At 51.9% G+C, this 11,496-nt stretch overlaps 1 long non-coding RNA gene across 1 annotated transcript; it reads right to left on the bottom strand.

Annotated features, from left to right (window-relative positions):
• Window positions 1–1,190: 1,190 nt before the first annotated feature.
• On the bottom strand, window positions 1,191–4,755 carry LOC123936299. Its single transcript, XR_006817215.1, has 3 exons — window positions 4,714–4,755; window positions 3,669–3,674; window positions 1,191–1,299 (listed from the first exon to the last, which is right to left on the bottom strand). It is a non-coding gene; the product is annotated as an uncharacterized LOC123936299 (long non-coding RNA).
• Window positions 4,756–11,496: the final 6,741 nt, after the last annotated feature.

Here is an 11,496-nt window from a genome sequence, read left to right as displayed (position 1 = left end):
CAAATCCCCACTGAGGCAGAATCTCCCATGGACCAATGAGGCCACCCATCCATCCTATGCAAACCGAGACACACAACCCAGACATAAAAGCCTGTGCTCCTGCTCCCCATCACCCTAATTTCAGATAACGAGGCACTGCCCTCATGGTCTGCATATCGGGCCTGCCATCACGTTGCCCCACACCCTATCCGGAGTATGTGTTTGCATACTGTTGTCCCTAAAGCCCTGGCTGACAGGCTGTCCAGGATAGGACCTCTGGAGCCACAGCAGAGGACTCTGCCCGCCCTCCTGAAGGAAACTCTGCCCGTCACATTTGCACAAACCTTCCAGATTCGGAGACAGTTGCAAGGCCCCTGAGCCCACCCAATTTCTATGGCCGCTCTGGACATAGAAGCACAGTCTGACACAAACGAGACACCTACCTCCAGGCAGACACCCAGGTCAATGACCCTGAGTCAGAAGATGGAAAGTGACATGTCCCTAGGACCTCAACGGATCCCTAGGTGAAGTTTGCAGTCATCTGTCCCCAGAGGAAAGTTTTGGAGTGTAAGGCTCCTTAATTAATGTTACTAGACTACACAAAGCGAAAATCAAGCAAAGCTTTATTTCATACCAAGCATCAAAAACAAACAAACAAACAAACAAACAAACAAAAAAAAAACAGTTCAGGCCATTTCTTATGACTAGCAATGATGAGGACAACACCGCTCCCGATCACAAAGAAGCGTGGATGTCGAGGACCACAACCCTGACGACACAGACTCTGCTCCCCATGACACCAGACTGACAAGGCCGCTACCCAGACGAGGCCGCTGTGGACGAGGCTGCTCTGGACGGGTCCACTCCAGATGAGGCTTCACCCCAGAAGAGGCCGCTCTAGATGAGGCTACATGCTGGACAATGTCCGTACCTGAAGATAAAGGCCGCTCCAGACCAGGCCACTCTCCGACGAGGCCGCATGCTGATGAAGTGGCTTCCTGGAATGACACCGCTCTGGCGAGGCTGTGCCTCGGGGAAGCAAGGCTAGTCTTGGCAGGGCCACGGTGATTAGGGTCGCGGCCTGCCCTGCTGCTCAGGGAGGCGAGGCTGCTCCTGGTGGCGCTGCTGCTCGGGGTGGGGCAGCTCCCAGCAATGCCGCTCCCGATGCTCCCAATGATCCTGAAGCTCTGAAGCTCTGAAGCTCCTGCCGACCCGACACTATCAATCCTACGACTACCCTAACGGCTCTCAATGGCTACTCTAATGGCTACTCTAACTTCTCCTACTACTCTAGCGGCTATTCTAACTCTTGCTACTTCTCTAAAGGCTATTCTAACTCCTCCTAATTCTCTAACCATTATTCTAACTTCTCCTACTTCTATAATGGCTATTCTAACTCCTCTTACTTCTCGCCAACCCCAGGCTCACAGACTAACCTTTAGAGAGGTGGTGGAGCCTGGCCCACACACAGGTAGCCAATGAGATTTCAACTCACTACAGTTAATATATGCACACCCCATTGATTGGATACAGCTATCTGGCCTTGCCCGCCCCTATATCCGGGGTTTACAAGTAAGTTCCTCTGGCTAACCAAGCCCCTACATTCCCCACTTTTCTTTGGAAATTAGTCAAATCCTTGACTTTTCAGCAAGTTCTGTGTTCCTGTATTGTAGGGGGGTTATATTGAGCATGTAAGACTAAATTTTTTATCGCTCCAGTTTTCTTTGGTACAAATGACATTAGAGAGTTTATAATACAGGGGCCAAAAAGTAACAGTAGTGCACAGTCAGCTGAGTTAAGCAAACAACGTTTTGTATAACCTTTTCCATTTTTTTCCTGATTCCGTTCATCTAATTTCCCACCTATACTTTACATGAACAGGTAAAAAGAGGAGCAACAATAAACTCACAGTTTTTTTAGTTTTAGCTTTAGTCTATGGTCAGCGGGTTCTGTCAACTGAAGCTTCCATCTCTGCGGGGCGTCCTCATGCTTGGCTTGTTTGACGTCACCTGCATGAATCCAGGCCCTAATGTTCTCTACTTTTACATTAAATGGTCCCTTCCAGCGAGGCTACAAGTTTCCCCTTTGGTAGCAATGTATCCAAACCATGTCCACAGGTTGGTAAGGATGTGGTTCCACCTCCGTCTCCATCCCAATATGGGCAGTCCGGATCCCTGAGTGGGTTTTATTTAAGACAGACTGTAATACCTGCAGTGACTGGAGTACAGATTGGTCAGTCATTTCTGCTAGGGCAACGTCTTGTAGTCAAGGAAGGGGGGAGTCTCCAAACATTAATTCCAATGGGGTCACCTTTCTTAAATAGGGTGTACTTCGTGCTCTGAGGAGGGTGACAGGAAGGAGATCCACCCATCCACCGCCAGTCTCCAGAATTAGTTTTGTTAAGGTCTCTTTAAGAGTCTGGGTCATTCTCTCTACTTGCAGGGAACTCTGGGGCCGGTAGGCACAATGTAGTTTCCAGTTAGTGCTCATGTCCTTGGCCAATGCCTGTGACATTGAAATTGAAAATGCAGGGCCATTGTCTGACCTGTTCACAAGAGGCAGCCCAAACCTAGGAATTATTTCTTCTAGTAGCTTTTTGGCTACCACTCCTACCGTCTCATGTTTGGTGGGAAAAGCCTCTACCCAGTCTGAAAACATATCTACAAAAACTAACATGTACTTGTGCCCATATTTTCCAGGTTTCATTTCTGTAAAATCTATTTCCCAACAAATTCCTGGTTCCTTACCTCTTTGCCTCTTCCCTCTTTCCATTTTAGCTCTTCCCACATTAACTGCCTGGCAGTGAGCACATCTATCAACTACATCCTGAACCATACGCCCTAATTTAGAAACCTGGAATTACTTGCCTATAAGCTCCTTGAGTTTGCCTATCTCCAAATGAGTACCCTGATGTATCTGATCTACTAACTTTTTGACTAGTCTTTGAGGAAGAATTATCTTTCCTCCTTCAGTTTTAGCCCAGTCCCCTTCCTAATCCAATTTAACCAATTTCTGTAAATACTTTAACTGTTCTTCTGAATTGTTCAGTTTTTTGTCATCCAAGTAAAACTTCAAAGCTTCAGGTTACCAAGAAATCTCAAAGCTGCTTTAACAATTACCATTAAAACCCTGAGACAGACAATTAACCATCAGTTCAGTCATCTCTTTGCTAACAGATTTCATGTTCCACCTGGGCCCATTCTACTTCAGATGCCATGCTTTCCCACCAGCAAGGGGGAGGGGCTAGGCAGTCTACATGGGACCAGAGAAGGCAAGGAATTCCTCGAAACAAAGGGAGTTTTGGAAGCTGCTTGGGAATATTCTTTCAAGTCTGTGACCCAAGTTAGAATAAACTCTGTTGGCTCTAGTTATTGCCCTTAACACAGGAAATGAGTGAGGAAGAAGCCCCACATCTATTATGAGGAACAGAGAGATTAAAGTCAGAGTCCCCTTACTCTCTGCCTGTCCCATCCCCCAAACACAACAAACAACACAGCAGACAAAAAAAAGACAAGAAAAGACAACTGCAGGCCTAGCGGTCCTGCCACTGGTGGGGATTTTCTAAGGGGAATCAAACCCCATGACCGCCTTGGGGTACTCGTAGCCCCAATAACCACCTCGGGGGATTTGAACCCCCGATGACCACCTATGGGGACCCAAACCCCCTGTCTGCCTAGGGGGACTCAAACCCCCTGCTGACGGCATAGGGGGTCTCCAACCCGCTGGTGACCATCTAGAGGGACTCAAACCCCCTGACCATCTAGGGGGACTTGAATCCTGCCGACAGCCAAGGGGGACTTTAACCCCATGTCGATTTACCAACAGAGGAATGGGGCATCCCTGCATCCATTCCAGGCCTGCGGAACATAGCTGCTTCCAGCTTCTTCCTGGTAGACCATAGCCTGTAGCTCCAACCAGACAGATGAACAAGATCCCAACACCTCCGGAGGCTTTCCCCATAAATTATGATGCTGGCTCAGTTCTCATTGTTTGTTCCCGGGCGAGGCCCAAATGTTAGGGTCCGTGATCAAAGGAAGAAGATTGATACAAAGCAAAAATCAAGCAAAGCTTTGTTTCACGCCAAACAACGAAAATCAACCTGACCGGTCGGGGCCATTACTTATGTAGAAGTGAAAAAGATGAGGACACTGCTCTCGATGACAAAGAGGCGTGGATGACGAGGACGACAACCCTGATGACACAGACTCTGCTCCCCATGACGCCACTCCGACAAGGCCGCTCTCCAAACAAGGCTGCTCTGGAAGAGGATACATGCTGGATGAACGCCCCAACTGATGATGAAGAGGTCGCTCCGGACCAGGCCACACTCCGATGAGGACGCACACCAATGAGGCCGCTCACTGGAATGATGCCACTCTGGCGAGGCCCCAGCTCTGTGCAGCGAGGCAGGTGGTGTCGAGGCTGGTCGCGGGTGGCGCTGTTGCTCGGGAAGGTGAGGCTGCTCGTGGCGGTTCCGCTTCCAGCAATTCTGCTCCTAATGCTCCCAATGATCCTGAAGCTCTGACCCTCCCGACGACCCCAAAGCTACCACTCCTACAACTATCCTAACAGCTCCCAATGGCTATTCTAACTCCTTCTACTACTCTAAAGGCTATTCTAACTCCTTCTACTTCTCTAATGGCTATTCTAACTTCTCCTACTTCTATAAAGTCTATTCTAACTCCTCCTAATTCTCCAACTGATATTCTAACTCCTCCTACTTATTCCTCCCACCCCTTAGCCTTACAGACTAACCTTTATAGAGGTGGTTGAGCCCAGACCACACACAGGTGGCCAATGAGATTTCAACTCACATTTAATACATGCACGCCCCACTGATTGGATAAGGCAATCTGGCCAGGCCCGCCCCAATATCCGGAGTTTACAAGTAAGTTCCTCTGCCTAACCAGGCACCTACATTAGTACCTACATATTTTCCAATGCTAGGTCCCTGGTCCAAAAACCGAACACCTCCTGTCCCCAGAAGGCAACCTGGCTCTTGGGAGCTGCGTCCAACCATCAGGGGAGGAGAATCCTGCATGTCGCCTGAGCACTCACCTCATTCTAAGGTCTCCCAGTACACAAGCCCACATGATGTCCCATCAGCATGAGGCTCCCTGTCAACTCAGTCCCCTGGGCACTTGCTCAAGAGCCATCAGATTGAAACTGCCTTGCTCCTGGGCTGAGAGGAAATGCTGAGCTGGGCTTTCCGGACATCTATGTGGTGAGCTCTGCTACCATGTGTCTCCATAGGGGGGACCAGGGAGCCATCAAAACAGACACCCCATGTTCCGCAGAAGAAAAGCTTGCTGTTCAGAGCAGCTCACAAGCCCCAGCCTGGGAAAACCTCCATGGCCTCATGAGGCCACCCTTCCATTCATCTAGCATCATGCAAACAAACTCCAGCGTGACCATCTGACACTCACCCTGACTAAGGTGCTGGAGATCTCGATTCAGATGCTGCCCATTGGAACTACCATGTGCTCTGCACTGAACAGAAATGGCGCTTGTGTGGCAGACTTCCGTCCTCATCCTCCTGGCCAACAAGGCCTCCAGATGGAAATTCTAGAGACACAACGCTGCCTTCTCACTGCCCACCAAAAAGAAGAAGGGTCCTATGGGTCTGCCCAGAATCCCCATGTGAGAATCAACCTGCATGTCTCTAGACGGAACCCCAATGACCAGGCCGACTGTGCACTAATGTTCTGTGTGACACAGCCTGAGCCCCAACTTCTAGTCAGCCCCCCAGGTAGTGGGTGCCATCTCCTGCAATTGGGACCAGTCATGGCCCTAGGCTTTCATGTCTACCCAACCTGGGTGTTCAGGCATCTGTGCCCAGACCATATCTCAAATCCCAGCCTATGGGAGAACCTCAAGCACAAAGGAGCACTCTTCCTTCCCCACGGATGGACAAGCTTGCTCTGCATTTGGGGGTCACACCCTCAGAGTGGGAGCCAGCTTCATGGTCCGTGAGAACACAGGCCCACCCAGGAGGTCCACTCTGGGCACAAACAGGCATTGTGACCATCATCCTGAGACTGCTTTCAAACAAGCCCCCTTGCTACCTGTACCAGGATCCTGCATTTTGGGCCTGCCATGCCCATAGGCCCAAATTTTCACCCTCGGTTGGGTTCTCCAGGCACCTGGACAAAGAAGCCGATTCTGGAATCCCTGCTATGGCGGCACCCCTGAGACGGAAAACAGCTCTCTTCCCTTCATCCAAATACACACCAAAACCTTGGGAGCCATACAAAATCCCCACAATCTCAGAATCTCCCATGGACCATGAGGCCATCACTCCATTCCGTGGCCAACTGAGACACACAGCCCATACAGAAGAGCCTGCGCTCACGCCTCCCTGTCGAACTAATTATAGATTTCGAGGAACTGCCCTCACGGTCTGCAGATCAGGCCTGCCATCACCCCGCCCCTCATCCTAAACCGAGTTTGCGTTTGCAGACTTTTGTCACCAAAGCCCTGGCCACAGGCCCTCCAGGATGGGGCCTCTTGAGCAACAGCACAGGACTCTCCTGCCCCCTGAAGGATATTGTACTCGTCACAGTTGCACAAACCCTCCAGATTGGGAGACAACTGCAAGGCCCCTGAGCCCACCCCAATTCTGTAGGCTGCTCTGAAAAAAGGGGGATTCTGACACATGCCAGAAACCTACCACCAGGCAGACACCCTGGTCAATGACCCAGGGTCCGAAGGTGGAAACTTACATGCTCTTAGGACTTCAACGGAACCCTAGCTTAGGTTTGGAGGCATCTGTCCCCAGAGGCAAGTTCTGAAATACTTCGTATATTCCAACGGTTGGTCCCGGTCCACATAACAGAATACCTCCTGTCCCCAGAAGGCAACATGGCTCTTGGGAGCTGGGTCCAACCCTCGGGGGGGGGGGGATCCTGTATGACACCTGAGTCTCTGACACATTCTAAGGACTCACTGGACACAAGCCAGCATGGTGACCCATCAGCATGAGGCACCCTATCAACTCAGGCCCCAGGGTTCATCGCGCCAGAGCCACCAGATCGAAATTGCCTTGTTCCTGGGATGCAATGTTAAGCTGAGCTGGGCTTCCCAGGCATCTATGTGTTGAGCTCTGCTACCAAGTCTTTCCATATCAGGGAGTCAGGAGCCATCAGAACGGACTCCTCCTATCCCGGAGAAGGAAAGGTTGCTGTTCAGAGCAGTTCACAAGCCCCAGCCTGGGAAAACCTCCATGGCCTCATGAGTCCACCCCTCACTTCATTGGGCATCATGGACACAACCTTCAGTGTGAGCGACCATCTGACATTCACCCCGACTCAGGTGCTAGAGATCTCGAGTCAGACACTGCACATTGGAACTGCCATGTGCTCAGCACTGTAGTGAACTGGTGCTTGGGTGTTCAGACTTCCGTCCTCAACCTCTTGGGCTGCAAGCCCTCCAAACTGGAAATTCTGGAGCCACAACGCAGCGTTCTGCCTGCCCTCCTGAAAGAAGAAGGGCCCTATGGGTCTGCCCAGAATCCCCATGTGAAGATCAACTTGCACGGCCCTACACGGAACACAAATATCCAGGATGCACTGTGCACAAATGCTCTCTCTGACACAGCTTGAGCTCCGACCTCCAGTCAGCCCCCCAGGTAGTGGGTGCCATCTCCTGCAGGTGGGAACGGCCATGTCCAGATGCTGTCATGTCTACCCAAACTGAGCGTTCAGGCATCTGTGACCCAACCATAGCTCAAATCCCAGTCTATGGGGAACCTCAAACACAATATAGCACTCCTCTTTCCCATGGCCAGAAAAGCTAACTGTGGGGAAGGGGGTCAAATCCTCAGAGTGGGAGCCAGCAGCATGGCCCTTGTGACCACGCCTACCCAGGAGCTCCGCCTTGGACATAACCAGGTATTGTGACCATCAGCCTGAGCCGGCTTTCAAACAAGCCCCCTCTATAGCTGGAGCAGGAGCCCGCATATCATGCCTGCCATGCCCGTGGGCCCAAAATCGCACCCTTCATCGGGTTCTCCAGGTGCCCGGACACAGAAGACATCTCTGCAATCCCTGCTATGGCAGGAACCCTGAGACAGAAAACAGCTCTCGTCCCTTCATCCAGAAAGACATCAAAACCTTGGGAGCCATGCAAAATCCCCACAGAGGCATAATCTCCCATGGACCCATGAGGCCAGCCCTCCATTCCATGGCCAACCCGGACAAACAACCCAGACAGAAAACCTGCACTCCCGCCTCCACGTTGCCCTAATTTCAGATATGGAGGCACTGCCATCAAAGTCTGAAGATTGGGCCAGCCATCACCTCGCCCCTCACCCTAAATCGAGTTGGTGTTTGTAGACTTTTTACCCCAAATCCCTGGCCGTCAGGCCCTCCAGGATGGGGCCTCTGGAGTCACATCATAGGACTCTGCCTTCCCTCACGAAGGAAACACTGCCACTTACAGTTACACAAACCCTCCAGCTTGGGAGACACCCTCAAGACCCCTGAGCCCACCCTATTTCAGTGGCTGCTCTGGATAGAAATGAGCAGTCTAACACATGCAAGACACCTACATCCAGGCAGACAGACACCCAGCTCAATGGCCCTGAGTCAGAAGATGGAAACTGACATGCCTCTAGGACCACAACCGGACCCTAGCTGAGGTTTGCAGGCATCTGCCCCCAAAGACAGGTTCTGGAATACCTACATATGGTCCAAAGCTTGGTCCCTGACCAAAAACAGAGCACATTCTAAGGTATTCTTGGACACAAGACAGCACTGTGTCCCATCAGCATGAGGCTCCCTGTCAATTCAGGCCCCTGGGCACTTGCCCCCGAGACAACAGATCGAAACTGCCTTGTTCCAGGGCTAAAAGTATAAGCTGAGCTGGGCTTTCCAGACATCTATGCGGTGAGCTCTGCTACCATGTCTTTCCATACGGGGGACCCTGGCGCCATCAAAACAGTCTCCCCCTGTCCCACAGAAGGAAAGTTGCTGTTTGGAGAAGCTCACAATTCCCAGCCTGGGAAAACCTCCATGGCCTCATGAGTTCACTCCTCCATTCATCGGGCATCATGGACACAAATCCAGCTTGAGCGACCATCCAACTCTCGCCTGACCCAAGTGCTGGAGATCTCGTGACAGATGCTATACATTGGAACTGCCATGAGCTCGGCACTGAACTGAACCATAGCTTGTGCGCTCAGACTTCCGTCCACACCCATCTGTCCTGCAAGCACTCCAGATTGGGAACCAGCCACATCGCAGCTTTCTCCCCACTCTCGAGAAAGAAGAAGGCTCCTATGGGTCTGCCCAGTATCCCCATGTGAGGATCAACCTGCAGGGCCCTAGACAGAACCTCAATATCCAGGCCGCACTGTGCACTAATCCTCTGTGTGACACAGCCTTAGCACCGACCTCCAGTCAGCCCCCCAGGTAGCAGGTGAAATCACTTGCAGGTGGGACTGGCCATGGTCCGAGGCTGTCATCTCTACCTAACCTGGGTGTTCTTTCAACTGTGTCCAGACCATATCTCAAATAACTGACAAAGGGGGCACCTCAAGCACAAAAGAGCACTGCTCCTTCGCCATCGAAGGAAAAGCTTGCTATGGGTATGGGGGTCAAACCCCCAGAGTGGGCGTCATCTGCATGGCCCATGAGACCTTGCCCACGCAGGAGGTCTGCCCTGGGCACAAACAGGCATTGTCACCATAAGCCTGAGCCTAGTTTCAACAAGCTGTCTCGCTATCTGGACCAGGACACCCCATTACCGTCTTGCAATGCCCCTAGAACCAAATCCTCATCCTCGGTCGGGTTCTACAGGCGCCCAGACCCAGAAGCAGGCTCTGGAATCCCTGCTATGGCGGGTCCCCTGAGGCAGAAAACAGCTCTCTTCCATTCATCTAAAAAGACACCAAAACCTTGTGAGCCCTGTAAAATCCCCACAGAGGCAGAATCTCACATGGACCCATGAATCCACACCTCCATTCCATGGCCAGCCAAGACAACAACCCAGACAGAAAAGCCTGTGTGCTCCCACCTCCCTGTCGTCCTAATTTCAGATCCCGGGGCTCTGACCTCATGGTCTGCAGATCTGACCTTCCATCACCTCGCCCGTCCACCTAACCTGAGTTTGAATTTGCAGAATTTTGTACTCAATGCCCTAGCCATCAGGACCTCCAAGATGGGGCCTCTGGAGCCACAGCGCAGGACTCTGCGTGCCCTCCCAATGAAAACTCTGCCCGTCACAGTTGCACAAACCCTCCAGATTGGGAGACACCTGCAAGGCTGAGCCGCCACCACATCTAAGGTCTCCCTGGACAAGCTAGCATTGTGACCCATCTGCATGAGGATACCTGTCAACTCAGCCCCCTGGGCACTTGCCCCAGAGACACCAGATCAAAACTAATTTGTTCTTGGGCTGAAAGGATAAGCTGAGCTGTGCTTTCCAGACATCTATACAGTGAGCTCTGCTAACATGTCTTTCCATATGGAGAACTCTGGTGACATCAAAATGGACTCCCCTGTGCCGCAGAAGGAAAGCTTGCTGTATGGAACAGCTCACAAACCCCAGCCTGGGAAAACCTCCATGGCCTCATGAGGCCACCCCTCCATTCATCGGACATAATGGACACAAACTCCATCATGAGCGAACATCCGACACTTGCCCTGACTCAGGTGCTGAAGATATCGACTCAAACGCTGCACATTGTAACTTCCATGTGGTTTGCACTGAACTGAGCCAGCGCTTGTGTGTTCAGATTTCCGTCCTCACTCCCCTGGCCCCCAAGCCCTCCAGACTGGGAACTCTGGATCCACAAGGCAGCCTTCTGCTTGACCTCAAGAAAGAAGGGCCCTATTGGTCTGCCCTGAATCCCCATGTTTGGATCAAGCTACATGGCCCAAGATGGAACCCCAATATCCAGGCTGCACTGTAGCCTAATGCTCTATCCAACACAGCCTGATCCCGACCTCCAGTCAGGACAGAGGTAGCGGGCACCATCTCTTGCAGGTGGGACTGGCCATGGCCCATGGCTGTCATCTCTACATAACCTGGGTGTTCAGGCATCTGTGCCCAGACCATAGCTCCAAACCCGGCCTATGGGGGAACCTCAAGCGCAAATACCACTCCTCCTTCCTCACAGCTGGAAAAGCTTGCTGTGGGGATGGGGGTCAATTCCTCAGAATGGGAGACAGCTGCATGGCCTGGTCGATCAATTTCAGATCCTGAGGCATTGCCCTCACGGTCTACAGATCAGGTCTGCCATTACCTCAGGGCCCCTCACCCTAACCCGAGTTTGTCTTTGCCGACTTTTTTCCCCAAAGCCCTGGCCAACAGGCCCTCCAGGATGGGGCCTCTGGAGCCACAGCCCAGGACTCTGGCTACCCTCCCAAAGGAAACTCTGCCTGTCACAGTTGCACAAACCCTCCAGATTAGGAGACACCTGCAAGGCCCGTGAGGCCCCCCAATTTCATTGTTTGCTCTGGACAGAAATGCGCAGTCTGACACATACCAGACACCTACCTCCAGGCAGACACCCAA

The sequence above is a fragment of the Meles meles genome, unplaced genomic scaffold, assembly GCF_922984935.1.
Source record: "Meles meles unplaced genomic scaffold, mMelMel3.1 paternal haplotype, whole genome shotgun sequence".
Taxonomy (NCBI): domain Eukaryota; kingdom Metazoa; phylum Chordata; class Mammalia; order Carnivora; family Mustelidae; genus Meles; species Meles meles.
Note: the sequence above shows the minus strand (reverse complement) of the source record. Positions and strands in the feature narration are given on the sequence as shown.